Source organism: Schistocerca americana, chromosome 2 (genome assembly GCF_021461395.2).
Source record: "Schistocerca americana isolate TAMUIC-IGC-003095 chromosome 2, iqSchAmer2.1, whole genome shotgun sequence".
Taxonomy (NCBI): Eukaryota; Metazoa; Arthropoda; class Insecta; order Orthoptera; family Acrididae; genus Schistocerca; species Schistocerca americana.
Genome location: NC_060120.1, coordinates 194,585,714 through 194,605,325, shown reverse-complemented (window position 1 = coordinate 194,605,325; position 19,612 = coordinate 194,585,714). Strand labels below are relative to the sequence as shown.

Below are 19,612 nucleotides of genomic sequence, written 5' to 3'. Positions count from 1 at the left end.
TGTCCGAGCGGCCGTTTCCCGTCCTGCTCGCAATATAGCTACTGTTTCGTGACCGTCAGCAGAATATAGACTAGGGAAGCAGACACACGACGACCATAGGAATGGTGTATGGCTTCATGCCACCTGATTCCAGCGTAGGGCTGAGCAACTGCATCTGCCGAGGCCCGTTAGCTCAGTTGGTTAGAGCGTCGTGCTAATAACGCGAAGGTCGTGGGTTCGATCCCCCCACGGGCCACTTCTCTTTTACTACTGCGAAAAGGCAGCGCCGATTTCAGCTGGCGAGTGTGATGACCAAATGATCATCACCCTGCGTGGAAGTTGACAGAGGATCCGAACCCGACTCGTCGGGAAGCACTACAGCATTCACTCGGCAATGGCCATAATATCTTGAATACACTGGTTAGAGAAAATGTCCGATTGCCGATGCGTAATAACTTTGGCCCTTGTCAGTTCTTGGGCGGGTGAGCGCATGGGAACACAGGGCAGTATTGGCAGTTTTACTTCCTATTTTTGTTTCTCCTTTGTTTTCGGAGCTACAGCCCGATTCGGCCAGGGAGACGCCACCGTGAAATGAAGGGGGCGTGCTGTGTGTCCATCGCCTCGCCTCGCCTCTCCTTACCTCTCTCAGTCGTTTCTCGTGCTTGTCGTTTTGATATAGGCCGATTTGAGAGCGTCAGCTCTCGCGTCAGCTGAGCAAAGTCGAGACAAGTCGAGACACACTAAGGGCTGGTATGCAGCGAGTAAGAGGGCGAAAAAACAATAGTTTAAGAGCGCGTGGCAAAAGTACTCATACGCGAAATTAAAAGCCTGCTGCGGTGGCCGGGAATCGAACCCGGATCAACTGCTTGGAAGGCAACTATGCTGACCATTACACCACCACCGCACAAGCGAGCGCCCCGCCACCGCGCTGAGTCGGCTTCCCGCCTGTCGGCAGCGGCCGAAGGTGATCGTACCCGGCAGGCGCATTTCGAGGCAGGCTAGGGGAGCACATCCAGACGCATTCGGACAGCGTATCCGCGCACATTTCGCATCCTTTGGCAAGAGTCGGCGCCGGCGGCGCAAGAGTACGCAGAGGACCGCGTTCTGGCGGCATCTTTAAGCAGTGCAGTGCAGGATTCAGCGTCTGCAGCATCTTCTCCACAGAATGCTACGGCGCTTGACGGCAGTCCCACTTTCCCTTGAGACATCTGCTCGGGAAGCAGCGTGAAGGTACCGCTGGCCCGAGCATCGGTGGTTCAGTGGTAGAATGCTCGCCTGCCACGCGGGCGGCCCGGGTTCGATTCCCGGCCGATGCATCATTTTGTTTTTTCTCCGGTAGGGGTGCTGCGTGTCTTTCGCACTCGAACTGCGTGAGCCATGAGAATGAACCGCGGGATTCCGTGTGGAAAGAACCAATCATGCAGCGCGGACGACTGCTCGTTTGGACTCCTGCGTGCTATTGTACATACTGGCGTCGGCCTAGCATCGCAAGTTGCCTGCCGCGCCGTGAATGCACGTGTAGCAACAGAAAAAATGAGCCAGGGAGTGCAGACTCTCTACCACTTGTATTCGGTACTTACCAAGATTCCAGAAGGTCTAACGATCGCCTGCCTCGGTAGCGCAGTAGGCAGCGCGTAAGTCTCATAATCTTAAGGTCGTGAGTTCGATCCTCACCCGGGGCATCTAATTTTCTGTGACTGAAGGTGGTGCTGTTGCTAGGGCGCCAACTTATTTCTTGTTTGTTATCCGCAACGTTTCAACGCTTCAGCGGGAAAATGTTTACTTCCTGTTATTGCTACATACAGCTTCCCTATTCCTCTTCTCCCAGCAGAGCATGAAGCCAAAAGCATTGCTCTGCGACGTTTGAGGTGCGCGCCTTGCCAGTCAGTATGTGCAAAGATGCTCGCAAAGAGAGCGACAATGCGACAAGCGACCGTACGAACGGTCGAATGAAACGGCCGCATCCGGTGTGGTCTAGTGGCTAGGATACCTGGCTTTCACCCAGGAGGCCCGGGTTCGATTCCCGGTACCGGAACGGAATTTTTTCCACACGAATCGTGACAAGTTTGAGCTGTCCGAGCGGCCGTTTCCCGTCCTGCTCGCAATATAGCTACTGTTTCGTGACCGTCAGCAGAATATAGACTAGGGAAGCAGACACACGACGACCATAGGAATGGTGTATGGCTTCATGCCACCTGATTCCAGCGTAGGGCTGAGCAACTGCATCTGCCGAGGCCCGTTAGCTCAGTTGGTTAGAGCGTCGTGCTAATAACGCGAAGGTCGTGGGTTCGATCCCCCCACGGGCCACTTCTCTTTTACTACTGCGAAAAGGCAGCGCCGATTTCAGCTGGCGAGTGTGATGACCAAATGATCATCACCCTGCGTGGAAGTTGACAGAGGATCCGAACCCGACTCGTCGGGAAGCACTACAGCATTCACTCGGCAATGGCCATAATATCTTGAATACACTGGTTAGAGAAAATGTCCGATTGCCGATGCGTAACAACTTTGGCCCTTGTCAGTACTTGGGCGGGTGAGCGCATGGGAACACAGGGCAGTATTGGCAGTTTTACTTCCTATTTTTGTTTCTCCTTTGTTTTCGGAGCTACAGCCCGATTCGGCCAGGGAGACGCCACCGTGAAATGAAGGGGGCGTGCTGTGTGTCCATCGCCTCGCCTCGCCTCTCCTTACCTCTCTCAGTCGTTTCTCGTGCTTGTCGTTTTGATATAGGCCGATTTGAGAGCGTCAGCTCTCGCGTCAGCTGAGCAAAGTCGAGACAAGTCGAGACACACTAAGGGCTGGTATGCAGCGAGTAAGAGGGCGAAAAAACAATAGTTTAAGAGCGCGTGGCAAAAGTACTCATACGCGAAATTAAAAGCCTGCTGCGGTGGCCGGGAATCGAACCCGGATCAACTGCTTGGAAGGCAACTATGCTGACCATTACACCACCACCGCACAAGCGAGCGCCCCGCCACCGCGCTGAGTCGGCTTCCCGCCTGTCGGCAGCGGCCGAAGGTGATCGTACCCGGCAGGCGCATTTCGAGGCAGGCTAGGGGAGCACATCCAGACGCATTCGGACAGCGTATCCGCGCACATTTCGCATCCTTTGGCAAGAGTCGGCGCCGGCGGCGCAAGAGTACGCAGAGGACCGCGTTCTGGCGGCATCTTTAAGCAGTGCAGTGCAGGATTCAGCGTCTGCAGCATCTTCTCCACAGAATGCTACGGCGCTTGACGGCAGTCCCACTTTCCCTTGAGACATCTGCTCGGGAAGCAGCGTGAAGGTACCGCTGGCCCGAGCATCGGTGGTTCAGTGGTAGAATGCTCGCCTGCCACGCGGGCGGCCCGGGTTCGATTCCAGGCCGATGCATCATTTTGTTTTTTCTCCGGTAGGGGTGCTGCGTGTCTTTCGCACTCGAACTGCGTGAGCCATGAGAATGAACCGCGGGATTCCGTGTGGAAAGAACCAATCATGCAGCGCGGACGACTGCTCGTTTGGACTCCTGCGTGCTATTGTACATACTGGCGTCGGCCTAGCATCGCAAGTTGCCTGCCGCGCCGTGAATGCACGTGTAGCAACAGAAAAAATGAGCCAGGGAGTGCAGACTCTCTACCACTTGTATTCGGTACTTACCAAGATTCCAGAAGGTCTAACGATCGCCTGCCTCGGTAGCGCAGTAGGCAGCGCGTAAGTCTCATAATCTTAAGGTCGTGAGTTCGATCCTCACCCGGGGCATCTAATTTTCTGTGACTGAAGGTGGTGCTGTTGCTAGGGCGCCAACTTATTTCTTGTTTGTTATCCGCAACGTTTCAACGCTTCAGCGGGAAAATGTTTACTTCCTGTTATTGCTACATACAGCTTCCCTATTCCTCTTCTCCCAGCAGAGCATGAAGCCAAAAGCATTGCTCTGCGACGTTTGAGGTGCGCGCCTTGCCAGTCAGTATGTGCAAAGATGCTCGCAAAGAGAGCGACAATGCGACAAGCGACCGTACGAACGGTCGAATGAAACGGCCGCATCCGGTGTGGTCTAGTGGCTAGGATACCTGGCTTTCACCCAGGAGGCCCGGGTTCGATTCCCGGTACCGGAACGGAATTTTTTCCACACGAATCGTGACAAGTTTGAGCTGTCCGAGCGGCCGTTTCCCGTCCTGCTCGCAATATAGCTACTGTTTCGTGACCGTCAGCAGAATATAGACTAGGGAAGCAGACACACGACGACCATAGGAATGGTGTATGGCTTCATGCCACCTGATTCCAGCGTAGGGCTGAGCAACTGCATCTGCCGAGGCCCGTTAGCTCAGTTGGTTAGAGCGTCGTGCTAATAACGCGAAGGTCGTGGGTTCGATCCCCCCACGGGCCACTTCTCTTTTACTACTGCGAAAAGGCAGCGCCGATTTCAGCTGGCGAGTGTGATGACCAAATGATCATCACCCTGCGTGGAAGTTGACAGAGGATCCGAACCCGACTCGTCGGGAAGCACTACAGCATTCACTCGGCAATGGCCATAATATCTTGAATACACTGGTTAGAGAAAATGAAAGAAAATGTCCGATTGCCGATGCGTAACAACTTTGGCCCTTGTCAGTACTTGGGCGGGTGAGCGCATGGGAACACAGGGCAGTATTGGCAGTTTTACTTCCTATTTTTGTTTCTCCTTTGTTTTCGGAGCTACAGCCCGATTCGGCCAGGGAGACGCCACCGTGAAATGAAGGGGGCGTGCTGTGTGTCCATCGCCTCGCCTCGCCTCTCCTTACCTCTCTCAGTCGTTTCTCGTGCTTGTCGTTTTGATATAGGCCGATTTGAGAGCGTCAGCTCTCGCGTCAGCTGAGCAAAGTCGAGACAAGTCGAGACACACTAAGGGCTGGTATGCAGCGAGTAAGAGGGCGAAAAAACAATAGTTTAAGAGCGCGTGGCAAAAGTACTCATACGCGAAATTAAAAGCCTGCTGCGGTGGCCGGGAATCGAACCCGGATCAACTGCTTGGAAGGCAACTATGCTGACCATTACACCACCACCGCACAAGCGAGCGCCCCGCCACCGCGCTGAGTCGGCTTCCCGCCTGTCGGCAGCGGCCGAAGGTGATCGTACCCGGCAGGCGCATTTCGAGGCAGGCTAGGGGAGCACATCCAGACGCATTCGGACAGCGTATCCGCGCACATTTCGCATCCTTTGGCAAGAGTCGGCGCCGGCGGCGCAAGAGTACGCAGAGGACCGCGTTCTGGCGGCATCTTTAAGCAGTGCAGTGCAGGATTCAGCGTCTGCAGCATCTTCTCCACAGAATGCTACGGCGCTTGACGGCAGTCCCACTTTCCCTTGAGACATCTGCTCGGGAAGCAGCGTGAAGGTACCGCTGGCCCGAGCATCGGTGGTTCAGTGGTAGAATGCTCGCCTGCCACGCGGGCGGCCCGGGTTCGATTCCCGGCCGATGCATCATTTTGTTTTTTCTCCGGTAGGGGTGCTGCGTGTCTTTCGCACTCGAACTGCGTGAGCCATGAGAATGAACCGCGGGATTCCGTGTGGAAAGAACCAATCATGCAGCGCGGACGACTGCTCGTTTGGACTCCTGCGTGCTATTGTACATACTGGCGTCGGCCTAGCATCGCAAGTTGCCTGCCGCGCCGTGAATGCACGTGTAGCAACAGAAAAAATGAGCCAGGGAGTGCAGACTCTCTACCACTTGTATTCGGTACTTACCAAGATTCCAGAAGGTCTAACGATCGCCTGCCTCGGTAGCGCAGTAGGCAGCGCGTAAGTCTCATAATCTTAAGGTCGTGAGTTCGATCCTCACCCGGGGCATCTAATTTTCTGTGACTGAAGGTGGTGCTGTTGCTAGGGCGCCAACTTATTTCTTGTTTGTTATCCGCAACGTTTCAACGCTTCAGCGGGAAAATGTTTACTTCCTGTTATTGCTACATACAGCTTCCCTATTCCTCTTCTCCCAGCAGAGCATGAAGCCAAAAGCATTGCTCTGCGACGTTTGAGGTGCGCGCCTTGCCAGTCAGTATGTGCAAAGATGCTCGCAAAGAGAGCGACAATGCGACAAGCGACCGTACGAACGGTCGAATGAAACGGCTGCATCCGGTGTGGTCTAGTGGCTAGGATACCTGGCTTTCACCCAGGAGGCCCGGGTTCGATTCCCGGTACCGGAACGGAATTTTTTCCACACGAATCGTGACAAGTTTGAGCTGTCCGAGCGGCCGTTTCCCGTCCTGCTCGCAATATAGCTACTGTTTCGTGACCGTCAGCAGAATATAGACTAGGGAAGCAGACACACGACGACCATAGGAATGGTGTATGGCTTCATGCCACCTGATTCCAGCGTAGGGCTGAGCAACTGCATCTGCCGAGGCCCGTTAGCTCAGTTGGTTAGAGCGTCGTGCTAATAACGCGAAGGTCGTGGGTTCGATCCCCCCACGGGCCACTTCTCTTTTACTACTGCGAAAAGGCAGCGCCGATTTCAGCTGGCGAGTGTGATGACCAAATGATCATCACCCTGCGTGGAAGTTGACAGAGGATCCGAACCCGACTCGTCGGGAAGCACTACAGCATTCACTCGGCAATGGCCATAATATCTTGAATACACTGGTTAGAGAAAATGAAAGAAAATGTCCGATTGCCGATGCGTAACAACTTTGGCCCTTGTCAGTACTTGGGCGGGTGAGCGCATGGGAACACAGGGCAGTATTGGCAGTTTTACTTCCTATTTTTGTTTCTCCTTTGTTTTCGGAGCTACAGCCCGATTCGGCCAGGGAGACGCCACCGTGAAATGAAGGGGGCGTGCTGTGTGTCCATCGCCTCGCCTCGCCTCTCCTTACCTCTCTCAGTCGTTTCTCGTGCTTGTCGTTTTGATATAGGCCGATTTGAGAGCGTCAGCTCTCGCGTCAGCTGAGCAAAGTCGAGACAAGTCGAGACACACTAAGGGCTGGTATGCAGCGAGTAAGAGGGCGAAAAAACAATAGTTTAAGAGCGCGTGGCAAAAGTACTCATACGCGAAATTAAAAGCCTGCTGCGGTGGCCGGGAATCGAACCCGGATCAACTGCTTGGGAGGCAACTATGCTGACCATTACACCACCACCGCACAAGCGAGCGCCCCGCCACCGCGCTGAGTCGGCTTCCCGCCTGTCGGCAGCGGCCGAAGGTGATCGTACCCGGCAGGCGCATTTCGAGGCAGGCTAGGGGAGCACATCCAGACGCATTCGGACAGCGTATCCGCGCACATTTCGCATCCTTTGGCAAGAGTCGGCGCCGGCGGCGCAAGAGTACGCAGAGGACCGCGTTCTGGCGGCATCTTTAAGCAGTGCAGTGCAGGATTCAGCGTCTGCAGCATCTTCTCCACAGAATGCTACGGCGCTTGACGGCAGTCCCACTTTCCCTTGAGACATCTGCTCGGGAAGCAGCGTGAAGGTACCGCTGGCCCGAGCATCGGTGGTTCAGTGGTAGAATGCTCGCCTGCCACGCGGGCGGCCCGGGTTCGATTCCCGGCCGATGCATCATTTTGTTTTTTCTCCGGTAGGGGTGCTGCGTGTCTTTCGCACTCGAACTGCGTGAGCCATGAGAATGAACCGCGGGATTCCGTGTGGAAAGAACCAATCATGCAGCGCGGACGACTGCTCGTTTGGACTCCTGCGTGCTATTGTACATACTGGCGTCGGCCTAGCATCGCAAGTTGCCTGCCGCGCCGTGAATGCACGTGTAGCAACAGAAAAAATGAGCCAGGGAGTGCAGACTCTCTACCACTTGTATTCGGTACTTACCAAGATTCCAGAAGGTCTAACGATCGCCTGCCTCGGTAGCGCAGTAGGCAGCGCGTAAGTCTCATAATCTTAAGGTCGTGAGTTCGATCCTCACCCGGGGCATCTAATTTTCTGTGACTGAAGGTGGTGCTGTTGCTAGGGCGCCAACTTATTTCTTGTTTGTTATCCGCAACGTTTCAACGCTTCAGCGGGAAAATGTTTACTTCCTGTTATTGCTACATACAGCTTCCCTATTCCTCTTCTCCCAGCAGAGCATGAAGCCAAAAGCATTGCTCTGCGACGTTTGAGGTGCGCGCCTTGCCAGTCAGTATGTGCAAAGATGCTCGCAAAGAGAGCGACAATGCGACAAGCGACCGTACGAACGGTCGAATGAAACGGCCGCATCCGGTGTGGTCTAGTGGCTAGGATACCTGGCTTTCACCCAGGAGGCCCGGGTTCGATTCCCGGTACCGGAACGGAATTTTTTCCACACGAATCGTGACAAGTTTGAGCTGTCCGAGCGGCCGTTTCCCGTCCTGCTCGCAATATAGCTACTGTTTCGTGACCGTCAGCAGAATATAGACTAGGGAAGCAGACACACGACGACCATAGGAATGGTGTATGGCTTCATGCCACCTGATTCCAGCGTAGGGCTGAGCAACTGCATCTGCCGAGGCCCGTTAGCTCAGTTGGTTAGAGCGTCGTGCTAATAACGCGAAGGTCGTGGGTTCGATCCCCCCACGGGCCACTTCTCTTTTACTACTGCGAAAAGGCAGCGCCGATTTCAGCTGGCGAGTGTGATGACCAAATGATCATCACCCTGCGTGGAAGTTGACAGAGGATCCGAACCCGACTCGTCGGGAAGCACTACAGCATTCACTCGGCAATGGCCATAATATCTTGAATACACTGGTTAGAGAAAATGAAAGAAAATGTCCGATTGCCGATGCGTAACAACTTTGGCCCTTGTCAGTACTTGGGCGGGTGAGCGCATGGGAACACAGGGCAGTATTGGCAGTTTTACTTCCTATTTTTGTTTCTCCTTTGTTTTCGGAGCTACAGCCCGATTCGGCCAGGGAGACGCCACCGTGAAATGAAGGGGGCGTGCTGTGTGTCCATCGCCTCGCCTCGCCTCTCCTTACCTCTCTCAGTCGTTTCTCGTGCTTGTCGTTTTGATATAGGCCGATTTGAGAGCGTCAGCTCTCGCGTCAGCTGAGCAAAGTCGAGACAAGTCGAGACACACTAAGGGCTGGTATGCAGCGAGTAAGAGGGCGAAAAAACAATAGTTTAAGAGCGCGTGGCAAAAGTACTCATACGCGAAATTAAAAGCCTGCTGCGGTGGCCGGGAATCGAACCCGGATCAACTGCTTGGAAGGCAACTATGCTGACCATTACACCACCACCGCACAAGCGAGCGCCCCGCCACCGCGCTGAGTCGGCTTCCCGCCTGTCGGCAGCGGCCGAAGGTGATCGTACCCGGCAGGCGCATTTCGAGGCAGGCTAGGGGAGCACATCCAGACGCATTCGGACAGCGTATCCGCGCACATTTCGCATCCTTTGGCAAGAGTCGGCGCCGGCGGCGCAAGAGTACGCAGAGGACCGCGTTCTGGCGGCATCTTTAAGCAGTGCAGTGCAGGATTCAGCGTCTGCAGCATCTTCTCCACAGAATGCTACGGCGCTTGACGGCAGTCCCACTTTCCCTTGAGACATCTGCTCGGGAAGCAGCGTGAAGGTACCGCTGGCCCGAGCATCGGTGGTTCAGTGGTAGAATGCTCGCCTGCCACGCGGGCGGCCCGGGTTCGATTCCCGGCCGATGCATCATTTTGTTTTTTCTCCGGTAGGGGTGCTGCGTGTCTTTCGCACTCGAACTGCGTGAGCCATGAGAATGAACCGCGGGATTCCGTGTGGAAAGAACCAATCATGCAGCGCGGACGACTGCTCGTTTGGACTCCTGCGTGCTATTGTACATACTGGCGTCGGCCTAGCATCGCAAGTTGCCTGCCGCGCCGTGAATGCACGTGTAGCAACAGAAAAAATGAGCCAGGGAGTGCAGACTCTCTACCACTTGTATTCGGTACTTACCAAGATTCCAGAAGGTCTAACGATCGCCTGCCTCGGTAGCGCAGTAGGCAGCGCGTAAGTCTCATAATCTTAAGGTCGTGAGTTCGATCCTCACCCGGGGCATCTAATTTTCTGTGACTGAAGGTGGTGCTGTTGCTAGGGCGCCAACTTATTTCTTGTTTGTTATCCGCAACGTTTCAACGCTTCAGCGGGAAAATGTTTACTTCCTGTTATTGCTACATACAGCTTCCCTATTCCTCTTCTCCCAGCAGAGCATGAAGCCAAAAGCATTGCTCTGCGACGTTTGAGGTGCGCGCCTTGCCAGTCAGTATGTGCAAAGATGCTCGCAAAGAGAGCGACAATGCGACAAGCGACCGTACGAACGGTCGAATGAAACGGCCGCATCCGGTGTGGTCTAGTGGCTAGGATACCTGGCTTTCACCCAGGAGGCCCGGGTTCGATTCCCGGTACCGGAACGGAATTTTTTCCACACGAATCGTGACAAGTTTGAGCTGTCCGAGCGGCCGTTTCCCGTCCTGCTCGCAATATAGCTACTGTTTCGTGACCGTCAGCAGAATATAGACTAGGGAAGCAGACACACGACGACCATAGGAATGGTGTATGGCTTCATGCCACCTGATTCCAGCGTAGGGCTGAGCAACTGCATTTGCCGAGGCCCGTTAGCTCAGTTGGTTAGAGCGTCGTGCTAATAACGCGAAGGTCGTGGGTTCGATCCCCCCACGGGCCACTTCTCTTTTACTACTGCGAAAAGGCAGCGCCGATTTCAGCTGGCGAGTGTGATGACCAAATGATCATCACCCTGCGTGGAAGTTGACAGAGGATCCGAACCCGACTCGTCGGGAAGCACTACAGCATTCACTCGGCAATGGCCATAATATCTTGAATACACTGGTTAGAGAAAATGAAAGAAAATGTCCGATTGCCGATGCGTAACAACTTTGGCCCTTGTCAGTACTTGGGCGGGTGAGCGCATGGGAACACAGGGCAGTATTGGCAGTTTTACTTCCTATTTTTGTTTCTCCTTTGTTTTCGGAGCTACAGCCCGATTCGGCCAGGGAGACGCCACCGTGAAATGAAGGGGGCGTGCTGTGTGTCCATCGCCTCGCCTCGCCTCTCCTTACCTCTCTCAGTCGTTTCTCGTGCTTGTCGTTTTGATATAGGCCGATTTGAGAGCGTCAGCTCTCGCGTCAGCTGAGCAAAGTCGAGACAAGTCGAGACACACTAAGGGCTGGTATGCAGCGAGTAAGAGGGCGAAAAAACAATAGTTTAAGAGCGCGTGGCAAAAGTACTCATACGCGAAATTAAAAGCCTGCTGCGGTGGCCGGGAATCGAACCCGGATCAACTGCTTGGAAGGCAACTATGCTGACCATTACACCACCACCGCACAAGCGAGCGCCCCGCCACCGCGCTGAGTCGGCTTCCCGCCTGTCGGCAGCGGCCGAAGGTGATCGTACCCGGCAGGCGCATTTCGAGGCAGGCTAGGGGAGCACATCCAGACGCATTCGGACAGCGTATCCGCGCACATTTCGCATCCTTTGGCAAGAGTCGGCGCCGGCGGCGCAAGAGTACGCAGAGGACCGCGTTCTGGCGGCATCTTTAAGCAGTGCAGTGCAGGATTCAGCGTCTGCAGCATCTTCTCCACAGAATGCTACGGCGCTTGACGGCAGTCCCACTTTCCCTTGAGACATCTGCTCGGGAAGCAGCGTGAAGGTACCGCTGGCCCGAGCATCGGTGGTTCAGTGGTAGAATGCTCGCCTGCCACGCGGGCGGCCCGGGTTCGATTCCCGGCCGATGCATCATTTTGTTTTTTCTCCGGTAGGGGTGCTGCGTGTCTTTCGCACTCGAACTGCGTGAGCCATGAGAATGAACCGCGGGATTCCGTGTGGAAAGAACCAATCATGCAGCGCGGACGACTGCTCGTTTGGACTCCTGCGTGCTATTGTACATACTGGCGTCGGCCTAGCATCGCAAGTTGCCTGCCGCGCCGTGAATGCACGTGTAGCAACAGAAAAAATGAGCCAGGGAGTGCAGACTCTCTACCACTTGTATTCGGTACTTACCAAGATTCCAGAAGGTCTAACGATCGCCTGCCTCGGTAGCGCAGTAGGCAGCGCGTAAGTCTCATAATCTTAAGGTCGTGAGTTCGATCCTCACCCGGGGCATCTAATTTTCTGTGACTGAAGGTGGTGCTGTTGCTAGGGCGCCAACTTATTTCTTGTTTGTTATCCGCAACGTTTCAACGCTTCAGCGGGAAAATGTTTACTTCCTGTTATTGCTACATACAGCTTCCCTATTCCTCTTCTCCCAGCAGAGCATGAAGCCAAAAGCATTGCTCTGCGACGTTTGAGGTGCGCGCCTTGCCAGTCAGTATGTGCAAAGATGCTCGCAAAGAGAGCGACAATGCGACAAGCGACCGTACGAACGGTCGAATGAAACGGCCGCATCCGGTGTGGTCTAGTGGCTAGGATACCTGGCTTTCACCCAGGAGGCCCGGGTTCGATTCCCGGTACCGGAACGGAATTTTTTCCACACGAATCGTGACAAGTTTGAGCTGTCCGAGCGGCCGTTTCCCGTCCTGCTCGCAATATAGCTACTGTTTCGTGACCGTCAGCAGAATATAGACTAGGGAAGCAGACACACGACGACCATAGGAATGGTGTATGGCTTCATGCCACCTGATTCCAGCGTAGGGCTGAGCAACTGCATCTGCCGAGGCCCGTTAGCTCAGTTGGTTAGAGCGTCGTGCTAATAACGCGAAGGTCGTGGGTTCGATCCCCCCACGGGCCACTTCTCTTTTACTACTGCGAAAAGGCAGCGCCGATTTCAGCTGGCGAGTGTGATGACCAAATGATCATCACCCTGCGTGGAAGTTGACAGAGGATCCGAACCCGACTCGTCGGGAAGCACTACAGCATTCACTCGGCAATGGCCATAATATCTTGAATACACTGGTTAGAGAAAATGTCCGATTGCCGATGCGTAACAACTTTGGCCCTTGTCAGTACTTGGGCGGGTGAGCGCATGGGAACACAGGGCAGTATTGGCAGTTTTACTTCCTATTTTTGTTTCTCCTTTGTTTTCGGAGCTACAGCCCGATTCGGCCAGGGAGACGCCACCGTGAAATGAAGGGGGCGTGCTGTGTGTCCATCGCCTCGCCTCGCCTCTCCTTACCTCTCTCAGTCGTTTCTCGTGCTTGTCGTTTTGATATAGGCCGATTTGAGAGCGTCAGCTCTCGCGTCAGCTGAGCAAAGTCGAGACAAGTCGAGACACACTAAGGGCTGGTATGCAGCGAGTAAGAGGGCGAAAAAACAATAGTTTAAGAGCGCGTGGCAAAAGTACTCATACGCGAAATTAAAAGCCTGCTGCGGTGGCCGGGAATCGAACCCGGATCAACTGCTTGGAAGGCAACTATGCTGACCATTACACCACCACCGCACAAGCGAGCGCCCCGCCACCGCGCTGAGTCGGCTTCCCGCCTGTCGGCAGCGGCCGAAGGTGATCGTACCCGGCAGGCGCATTTCGAGGCAGGCTAGGGGAGCACATCCAGACGCATTCGGACAGCGTATCCGCGCACATTTCGCATCCTTTGGCAAGAGCCGGCGCCGGCGGCGCAAGAGTACGCAGAGGACCGCGTTCTGGCGGCATCTTTAAGCAGTGCAGTGCAGGATTCAGCGTCTGCAGCATCTTCTCCACAGAATGCTACGGCGCTTGACGGCAGTCCCACTTTCCCTTGAGACATCTGCTCGGGAAGCAGCGTGAAGGTACCGCTGGCCCGAGCATCGGTGGTTCAGTGGTAGAATGCTCGCCTGCCACGCGGGCGGCCCGGGTTCGATTCCCGGCCGATGCATCATTTTGTTTTTTCTCCGGTAGGGGTGCTGCGTGTCTTTCGCACTCGAACTGCGTGAGCCATGAGAATGAACCGCGGGATTCCGTGTGGAAAGAACCAATCATGCAGCGCGGACGACTGCTCGTTTGGACTCCTGCGTGCTATTGTACATACTGGCGTCGGCCTAGCATCGCAAGTTGCCTGCCGCGCCGTGAATGCACGTGTAGCAACAGAAAAAATGAGCCAGGGAGTGCAGACTCTCTACCACTTGTATTCGGTACTTACCAAGATTCCAGAAGGTCTAACGATCGCCTGCCTCGGTAGCGCAGTAGGCAGCGCGTAAGTCTCATAATCTTAAGGTCGTGAGTTCGATCCTCACCCGGGGCATCTAATTTTCTGTGACTGAAGGTGGTGCTGTTGCTAGGGCGCCAACTTATTTCTTGTTTGTTATCCGCAACGTTTCAACGCTTCAGCGGGAAAATGTTTACTTCCTGTTATTGCTACATACAGCTTCCCTATTCCTCTTCTCCCAGCAGAGCATGAAGCCAAAAGCATTGCTCTGCGACGTTTGAGGTGCGCGCCTTGCCAGTCAGTATGTGCAAAGATGCTCGCAAAGAGAGCGACAATGCGACAAGCGACCGTACGAACGGTCGAATGAAACGGCCGCATCCGGTGTGGTCTAGTGGCTAGGATACCTGGCTTTCACCCAGGAGGCCCGGGTTCGATTCCCGGTACCGGAACGGAATTTTTTCCACACGAATCGTGACAAGTTTGAGCTGTCCGAGCGGCCGTTTCCCGTCCTGCTCGCAATATAGCTACTGTTTCGTGACCGTCAGCAGAATATAGACTAGGGAAGCAGACACACGACGACCATAGGAATGGTGTATGGCTTCATGCCACCTGATTCCAGCGTAGGGCTGAGCAACTGCATCTGCCGAGGCCCGTTAGCTCAGTTGGTTAGAGCGTCGTGCTAATAACGCGAAGGTCGTGGGTTCGATCCCCCCACGGGCCACTTCTCTTTTACTACTGCGAAAAGGCAGCGCCGATTTCAGCTGGCGAGTGTGATGACCAAATGATCATCACCCTGCGTGGAAGTTGACAGAGGATCCGAACCCGACTCGTCGGGAAGCACTACAGCATTCACTCGGCAATGGCCATAATATCTTGAATACACTGGTTAGAGAAAATGAAAGAAAATGTCCGATTGCCGATGCGTAACAACTTTGGCCCTTGTCAGTACTTGGGCGGGTGAGCGCATGGGAACACAGGGCAGTATTGGCAGTTTTACTTCCTATTTTTGTTTCTCCTTTGTTTTCGGAGCTACAGCCCGATTCGGCCAGGGAGACGCCACCGTGAAATGAAGGGGGCGTGCTGTGTGTCCATCGCCTCGCCTCGCCTCTCCTTACCTCTCTCAGTCGTTTCTCGTGCTTGTCGTTTTGATATAGGCCGATTTGAGAGCGTCAGCTCTCGCGTCAGCTGAGCAAAGTCGAGACAAGTCGAGACACACTAAGGGCTGGTATGCAGCGAGTAAGAGGGCGAAAAAACAATAGTTTAAGAGCGCGTGGCAAAAGTACTCATACGCGAAATTAAAAGCCTGCTGCGGTGGCCGGGAATCGAACCCGGATCAACTGCTTGGAAGGCAACTATGCTGACCATTACACCACCACCGCACAAGCGAGCGCCCCGCCACCGCGCTGAGTCGGCTTCCCGCCTGTCGGCAGCGGCCGAAGGTGATCGTACCCGGCAGGCGCATTTCGAGGCAGGCTAGGGGAGCACATCCAGACGCATTCGGACAGCGTATCCGCGCACATTTCGCATCCTTTGGCAAGAGTCGGCGCCGGCGGCGCAAGAGTACGCAGAGGACCGCGTTCTGGCGGCATCTTTAAGCAGTGCAGTGCAGGATTCAGCGTCTGCAGCATCTTCTCCACAGAATGCTACGGCGCTTGACGGCAGTCCCACTTTCCCTTGAGACATCTGCTCGGGAAGCAGCGTGAAGGTACCGCTGGCCCGAGCATCGGTGGTTCAGTGGTAGAATGCTCGCCTGCCACGCGGGCGGCCCGGGTTCGATTCCCGGCCGATGCATCATTTTGTTTTTTCTCCGGTAGGGGTGCTGCGTGTCTTTCGCACTCGAACTGCGTGAGCCATGAGAATGAACCGCGGGATTCCGTGTGGAAAGAACCAATCATGCAGCGCGGACGACTGCTCGTTTGGACTCCTGCGTGCTATTGTACATACTGGCGTCGGCCTAGCATCGCAAGTTGCCTGCCGCGCCGTGAATGCACGTGTAGCAACAGAAAAAATGAGCCAGGGAGTGCAGACTCTCTACCACTTGTATTCGGTACTTACCAAGATTCCAGAAGGTCTAACGATCGCCTGCCTCGGTAGCGCAGTAGGCAGCGCGTAAGTCTCATAATCTTAAGGTCGTGAGTTCGATCCTCACCCGGGGCATCTAATTTTCTGTGACTGAAGGTGGTGCTGTTGCTAGGGCGCCAACTTATTTCTTGTTTGTTATCCGCAACGTTTCAACGCTTCAGCGGGAAAATGTTTACTTCCTGTTATTGCTACATACAGCTTCCCTATTCCTCTTCTCCCAGCAGAGCATGAAGCCAAAAGCATTGCTCTGCGACGTTTGAGGTGCGCGCCTTGCCAGTCAGTATGTGCAAAGATGCTCGCAAAGAGAGCGACAATGCGACAAGCGACCGTACGAACGGTCGAATGAAACGGCCGCATCCGGTGTGGTCTAGTGGCTAGGATACCTGGCTTTCACCCAGGAGGCCCGGGTTCGATTCCCGGTACCGGAACGGAATTTTTTCCACACGAATCGTGACAAGTTTGAGCTGTCCGAGCGGCCGTTTCCCGTCCTGCTCGCAATATAGCTACTGTTTCGTGACCGTCAGCAGAATATAGACTAGGGAAGCAGACACACGACGACCATAGGAATGGTGTATGGCTTCATGCCACCTGATTCCAGCGTAGGGCTGAGCAACTGCATCTGCCGAGGCCCGTTAGCTCAGTTGGTTAGAGCGTCGTGCTAATAACGCGAAGGTCGTGGGTTCGATCCCCCCACGGGCCACTTCTCTTTTACTACTGCGAAAAGGCAGCGCCGATTTCAGCTGGCGAGTGTGATGACCAAATGATCATCACCCTGCGTGGAAGTTGACAGAGGATCCGAACCCGACTCGTCGGGAAGCACTACAGCATTCACTCGGCAATGGCCATAATATCTTGAATACACTGGTTAGAGAAAATGAAAGAAAATGTCCGATTGCCGATGCGTAACAACTTTGGCCCTTGTCAGTACTTGGGCGGGTGAGCGCATGGGAACACAGGGCAGTATTGGCAGTTTTACTTCCTATTTTTGTTTCTCCTTTGTTTTCGGAGCTACAGCCCGATTCGGCCAGGGAGACGCCACCGTGAAATGAAGGGGGCGTGCTGTGTGTCCATCGCCTCGCCTCGCCTCTCCTTACCTCTCTCAGTCGTTTCTCGTGCTTGTCGTTTTGATATAGGCCGATTTGAGAGCGTCAGCTCTCGCGTCAGCTGAGCAAAGTCGAGACAAGTCGAGACACACTAAGGGCTGGTATGCAGCGAGTAAGAGGGCGAAAAAACAATAGTTTAAGAGCGCGTGGCAAAAGTACTCATACGCGAAATTAAAAGCCTGCTGCGGTGGCCGGGAATCGAACCCGGATCAACTGCTTGGAAGGCAACTATGCTGACCATTACACCACCACCGCACAAGCGAGCGCCCCGCCACCGCGCTGAGTCGGCTTCCCGCCTGTCGGCAGCGGCCGAAGGTGATCGTACCCGGCAGGCGCATTTCGAGGCAGGCTAGGGGAGCACATCCAGACGCATTCGGACAGCGTATCCGCGCACATTTCGCATCCTTTGGCAAGAGTCGGCGCCGGCGGCGCAAGAGTACGCAGAGGACCGCGTTCTGGCGGCATCTTTAAGCAGTGCAGTGCAGGATTCAGCGTCTGCAGCATCTTCTCCACAGAATGCTACGGCGCTTGACGGCAGTCCCACTTTCCCTTGAGACATCTGCTCGGGAAGCAGCGTGAAGGTACCGCTGGCCCGAGCATCGGTGGTTCAGTGGTAGAATGCTCGCCTGCCACGCGGGCGGCCCGGGTTCGATTCCCGGCCGATGCATCATTTTGTTTTTTCTCCGGTAGGGGTGCTGCGTGTCTTTCGCACTCGAACTGCGTGAGCCATGAGAATGAACCGCGGGATTCCGTGTGGAAAGAACCAATCATGCAGCGCGGACGACTGCTCGTTTGGACTCCTGCGTGCTATTGTACATACTGGCGTCGGCCTAGCATCGCAAGTTGCCTGCCGCGCCGTGAATGCACGTGTAGCAACAGAAAAAATGAGCCAGGGAGTGCAGACTCTCTACCACTTGTATTCGGTACTTACCAAGATTCCAGAAGGTCTAACGATCGCCTGCCTCGGTAGCGCAGTAGGCAGCGCGTAAGTCTCATAATCTTAAGGTCGTGAGTTCGATCCTCACCCGGGGCATCCAATTTTCTGTGACTGAAGGTGGTGCTGTTGCTAGGGCGCCAACTTATTTCTTGTTTGTTATCCGCAACGTTTCAACGCTTCAGCGGGAAAATGTTTACTTCCTGTTATTGCTACATACAGCTTCCCTATTCCTCTTCTCCCAGCAGAGCATGAAGCCAAAAGCATTGCTCTGCGACGTTTGAGGTGCGCGCCTTGCCAGTCAGTATGTGCAAAGATGCTCGCAAAGAGAGCGACAATGCGACAAGCGACCGTACGAACGGTCGAATGAAACGGCCGCATCCGGTGTGGTCTAGTGGCTAGGATACCTGGCTTTCACCCAGGAGGCCCGGGTTCGATTCCCGGTACCGGAACGGAATTTTTTCCACACGAATCGTGACAAGTTTGAGCTGTCCGAGCGGCCGTTTCCCGTCCTGCTCGCAATATAGCTACTGTTTCGTGACCGTCAGCAGAATATAGACTAGGGAAGCAGACACACGACGACCATAGGAATGGTGTATGGCTTCATGCCACCTGATTCCAGCGTAGGGCTGAGCAACTGCATCTGCCGAGGCCCGTTAGCTCAGTTGGTTAGAGCGTCGTGCTAATAACGCGAAGGTCGTGGGTTCGATCCCCCCACGGGCCACTTCTCTTTTACTACTGCGAAAAGGCAGCGCCGATTTCAGCTGGCGAGTGTGATGACCAAATGATCATCACCCTGCGTGGAAGTTGACAGAGGATCCGAACCCGACTCGTCGGGAAGCACTACAGCATTCACTCGGCAATGGCCATAATATCTTGAATACACTGGTTAGAGAAAATGAAAGAAAATGTCCGATTGCCGATGCGTAACAACTTTGGCCCTTGTCAGTACTTGGGCGGGTGAGCGCATGGGAACACAGGGCAGTATTGGCAGTTTTACTTCCTATTTTTGTTTCTCCTTTGTTTTCGGAGCTACAGCCCGATTCGGCCAGGGAGACGCCACCGTGAAATGAAGGGGGCGTGCTGTGTGTCCATCGCCTCGCCTCGCCTCTCCTTACCTCTCTCAGTCGTTTCTCGTGCTTGTCGTTTTGATATAGGCCGATTTGAGAGCGTCAGCTCTCGCGTCAGCTGAGCAAAGTCGAGACAAGTCGAGACACACTAAGGGCTGGTATGCAGCGAGTAAGAGGGCGAAAAAACAATAGTTTAAGAGCGCGTGACAAAAGTACTCATACGCGAAATTAAAAGCCTGCTGCGGTGGCCGGGAATCGAACCCGGATCAACTGCTTGGAAGGCAACTATGCTGACCATTACACCACCACCGCACAAGCGAGCGCCCCGCCACCGCGCTGAGTCGGCTTCCCGCCTGTCGGCAGCGGCCGAAGGTGATCGTACCCGGCAGGCGCATTTCGAGGCAGGCTAGGGGAGCACATCCAGACGCATTCGGACAGCGTATCCGCGCACATTTCGCATCCTTTGGCAAGAGTCGGCGCCGGCGGCGCAAGAGTACGCAGAGGACCGCGTT

General features: G+C 54.7%; 47 non-coding genes across 47 annotated transcripts; 37 read left to right on the top strand and 10 right to left on the bottom strand.

Annotated features, from left to right (window-relative positions):
- The first annotated feature begins 161 nt into the window (after window positions 1-161).
- Window positions 162-235, top strand: Trnai-aau. The gene has a single exon. It is a non-coding gene; the product is annotated as a tRNA-Ile (tRNA).
- Window positions 236-811: 576 nt separating this feature from the next.
- On the bottom strand, window positions 812-883 carry Trnag-ucc. Its single transcript has one exon. It is a non-coding gene; the product is annotated as a tRNA-Gly (tRNA).
- A 341-nt stretch (window positions 884-1,224) lies between these two features.
- Trnag-gcc lies at window positions 1,225-1,295 on the top strand. Its single transcript has one exon. It is a non-coding gene; the product is annotated as a tRNA-Gly (tRNA).
- Window positions 1,296-1,588: 293 nt separating this feature from the next.
- On the top strand, window positions 1,589-1,661 carry Trnam-cau. Its single transcript has one exon. It is a non-coding gene; the product is annotated as a tRNA-Met (tRNA).
- A 281-nt stretch (window positions 1,662-1,942) lies between these two features.
- On the top strand, window positions 1,943-2,014 carry Trnae-uuc. Its single transcript has one exon. It is a non-coding gene; the product is annotated as a tRNA-Glu (tRNA).
- Window positions 2,015-2,212: 198 nt separating this feature from the next.
- On the top strand, window positions 2,213-2,286 carry Trnai-aau. Its single transcript has one exon. It is a non-coding gene; the product is annotated as a tRNA-Ile (tRNA).
- Window positions 2,287-2,862: 576 nt separating this feature from the next.
- Trnag-ucc lies at window positions 2,863-2,934 on the bottom strand. Its single transcript has one exon. It is a non-coding gene; the product is annotated as a tRNA-Gly (tRNA).
- A 341-nt stretch (window positions 2,935-3,275) lies between these two features.
- On the top strand, window positions 3,276-3,346 carry Trnag-gcc. Its single transcript has one exon. It is a non-coding gene; the product is annotated as a tRNA-Gly (tRNA).
- Window positions 3,347-3,639: 293 nt separating this feature from the next.
- Trnam-cau lies at window positions 3,640-3,712 on the top strand. The gene has a single exon. It is a non-coding gene; the product is annotated as a tRNA-Met (tRNA).
- Window positions 3,713-3,993: 281 nt separating this feature from the next.
- Window positions 3,994-4,065, top strand: Trnae-uuc. Its single transcript has one exon. It is a non-coding gene; the product is annotated as a tRNA-Glu (tRNA).
- A 198-nt stretch (window positions 4,066-4,263) lies between these two features.
- Trnai-aau lies at window positions 4,264-4,337 on the top strand. Its single transcript has one exon. It is a non-coding gene; the product is annotated as a tRNA-Ile (tRNA).
- A 586-nt stretch (window positions 4,338-4,923) lies between these two features.
- Trnag-ucc lies at window positions 4,924-4,995 on the bottom strand. Its single transcript has one exon. It is a non-coding gene; the product is annotated as a tRNA-Gly (tRNA).
- A 341-nt stretch (window positions 4,996-5,336) lies between these two features.
- Trnag-gcc lies at window positions 5,337-5,407 on the top strand. Its single transcript has one exon. It is a non-coding gene; the product is annotated as a tRNA-Gly (tRNA).
- A 293-nt stretch (window positions 5,408-5,700) lies between these two features.
- Trnam-cau lies at window positions 5,701-5,773 on the top strand. Its single transcript has one exon. It is a non-coding gene; the product is annotated as a tRNA-Met (tRNA).
- A 281-nt stretch (window positions 5,774-6,054) lies between these two features.
- On the top strand, window positions 6,055-6,126 carry Trnae-uuc. The gene has a single exon. It is a non-coding gene; the product is annotated as a tRNA-Glu (tRNA).
- A 198-nt stretch (window positions 6,127-6,324) lies between these two features.
- Trnai-aau lies at window positions 6,325-6,398 on the top strand. The gene has a single exon. It is a non-coding gene; the product is annotated as a tRNA-Ile (tRNA).
- Window positions 6,399-6,984: 586 nt separating this feature from the next.
- On the bottom strand, window positions 6,985-7,056 carry Trnag-ccc. The gene has a single exon. It is a non-coding gene; the product is annotated as a tRNA-Gly (tRNA).
- A 341-nt stretch (window positions 7,057-7,397) lies between these two features.
- Window positions 7,398-7,468, top strand: Trnag-gcc. Its single transcript has one exon. It is a non-coding gene; the product is annotated as a tRNA-Gly (tRNA).
- A 293-nt stretch (window positions 7,469-7,761) lies between these two features.
- Window positions 7,762-7,834, top strand: Trnam-cau. The gene has a single exon. It is a non-coding gene; the product is annotated as a tRNA-Met (tRNA).
- Window positions 7,835-8,115: 281 nt separating this feature from the next.
- On the top strand, window positions 8,116-8,187 carry Trnae-uuc. The gene has a single exon. It is a non-coding gene; the product is annotated as a tRNA-Glu (tRNA).
- A 198-nt stretch (window positions 8,188-8,385) lies between these two features.
- Trnai-aau lies at window positions 8,386-8,459 on the top strand. The gene has a single exon. It is a non-coding gene; the product is annotated as a tRNA-Ile (tRNA).
- Window positions 8,460-9,045: 586 nt separating this feature from the next.
- Trnag-ucc lies at window positions 9,046-9,117 on the bottom strand. Its single transcript has one exon. It is a non-coding gene; the product is annotated as a tRNA-Gly (tRNA).
- A 341-nt stretch (window positions 9,118-9,458) lies between these two features.
- On the top strand, window positions 9,459-9,529 carry Trnag-gcc. The gene has a single exon. It is a non-coding gene; the product is annotated as a tRNA-Gly (tRNA).
- Window positions 9,530-9,822: 293 nt separating this feature from the next.
- Window positions 9,823-9,895, top strand: Trnam-cau. The gene has a single exon. It is a non-coding gene; the product is annotated as a tRNA-Met (tRNA).
- Window positions 9,896-10,176: 281 nt separating this feature from the next.
- On the top strand, window positions 10,177-10,248 carry Trnae-uuc. Its single transcript has one exon. It is a non-coding gene; the product is annotated as a tRNA-Glu (tRNA).
- Window positions 10,249-10,446: 198 nt separating this feature from the next.
- Trnai-aau lies at window positions 10,447-10,520 on the top strand. Its single transcript has one exon. It is a non-coding gene; the product is annotated as a tRNA-Ile (tRNA).
- A 586-nt stretch (window positions 10,521-11,106) lies between these two features.
- On the bottom strand, window positions 11,107-11,178 carry Trnag-ucc. Its single transcript has one exon. It is a non-coding gene; the product is annotated as a tRNA-Gly (tRNA).
- Window positions 11,179-11,519: 341 nt separating this feature from the next.
- Window positions 11,520-11,590, top strand: Trnag-gcc. The gene has a single exon. It is a non-coding gene; the product is annotated as a tRNA-Gly (tRNA).
- Window positions 11,591-11,883: 293 nt separating this feature from the next.
- Trnam-cau lies at window positions 11,884-11,956 on the top strand. The gene has a single exon. It is a non-coding gene; the product is annotated as a tRNA-Met (tRNA).
- Window positions 11,957-12,237: 281 nt separating this feature from the next.
- Trnae-uuc lies at window positions 12,238-12,309 on the top strand. Its single transcript has one exon. It is a non-coding gene; the product is annotated as a tRNA-Glu (tRNA).
- Window positions 12,310-12,507: 198 nt separating this feature from the next.
- On the top strand, window positions 12,508-12,581 carry Trnai-aau. Its single transcript has one exon. It is a non-coding gene; the product is annotated as a tRNA-Ile (tRNA).
- A 576-nt stretch (window positions 12,582-13,157) lies between these two features.
- On the bottom strand, window positions 13,158-13,229 carry Trnag-ucc. The gene has a single exon. It is a non-coding gene; the product is annotated as a tRNA-Gly (tRNA).
- A 341-nt stretch (window positions 13,230-13,570) lies between these two features.
- On the top strand, window positions 13,571-13,641 carry Trnag-gcc. Its single transcript has one exon. It is a non-coding gene; the product is annotated as a tRNA-Gly (tRNA).
- Window positions 13,642-13,934: 293 nt separating this feature from the next.
- Trnam-cau lies at window positions 13,935-14,007 on the top strand. The gene has a single exon. It is a non-coding gene; the product is annotated as a tRNA-Met (tRNA).
- A 281-nt stretch (window positions 14,008-14,288) lies between these two features.
- On the top strand, window positions 14,289-14,360 carry Trnae-uuc. Its single transcript has one exon. It is a non-coding gene; the product is annotated as a tRNA-Glu (tRNA).
- Window positions 14,361-14,558: 198 nt separating this feature from the next.
- On the top strand, window positions 14,559-14,632 carry Trnai-aau. Its single transcript has one exon. It is a non-coding gene; the product is annotated as a tRNA-Ile (tRNA).
- Window positions 14,633-15,218: 586 nt separating this feature from the next.
- On the bottom strand, window positions 15,219-15,290 carry Trnag-ucc. The gene has a single exon. It is a non-coding gene; the product is annotated as a tRNA-Gly (tRNA).
- Window positions 15,291-15,631: 341 nt separating this feature from the next.
- Window positions 15,632-15,702, top strand: Trnag-gcc. The gene has a single exon. It is a non-coding gene; the product is annotated as a tRNA-Gly (tRNA).
- Window positions 15,703-15,995: 293 nt separating this feature from the next.
- Trnam-cau lies at window positions 15,996-16,068 on the top strand. Its single transcript has one exon. It is a non-coding gene; the product is annotated as a tRNA-Met (tRNA).
- Window positions 16,069-16,349: 281 nt separating this feature from the next.
- Window positions 16,350-16,421, top strand: Trnae-uuc. Its single transcript has one exon. It is a non-coding gene; the product is annotated as a tRNA-Glu (tRNA).
- Window positions 16,422-16,619: 198 nt separating this feature from the next.
- Trnai-aau lies at window positions 16,620-16,693 on the top strand. Its single transcript has one exon. It is a non-coding gene; the product is annotated as a tRNA-Ile (tRNA).
- A 586-nt stretch (window positions 16,694-17,279) lies between these two features.
- Window positions 17,280-17,351, bottom strand: Trnag-ucc. The gene has a single exon. It is a non-coding gene; the product is annotated as a tRNA-Gly (tRNA).
- Window positions 17,352-17,692: 341 nt separating this feature from the next.
- Window positions 17,693-17,763, top strand: Trnag-gcc. Its single transcript has one exon. It is a non-coding gene; the product is annotated as a tRNA-Gly (tRNA).
- Window positions 17,764-18,056: 293 nt separating this feature from the next.
- Trnam-cau lies at window positions 18,057-18,129 on the top strand. The gene has a single exon. It is a non-coding gene; the product is annotated as a tRNA-Met (tRNA).
- A 281-nt stretch (window positions 18,130-18,410) lies between these two features.
- Window positions 18,411-18,482, top strand: Trnae-uuc. The gene has a single exon. It is a non-coding gene; the product is annotated as a tRNA-Glu (tRNA).
- Window positions 18,483-18,680: 198 nt separating this feature from the next.
- Trnai-aau lies at window positions 18,681-18,754 on the top strand. The gene has a single exon. It is a non-coding gene; the product is annotated as a tRNA-Ile (tRNA).
- A 586-nt stretch (window positions 18,755-19,340) lies between these two features.
- On the bottom strand, window positions 19,341-19,412 carry Trnag-ucc. The gene has a single exon. It is a non-coding gene; the product is annotated as a tRNA-Gly (tRNA).
- Between the last annotated feature and the right edge of the window lie 200 nt (window positions 19,413-19,612).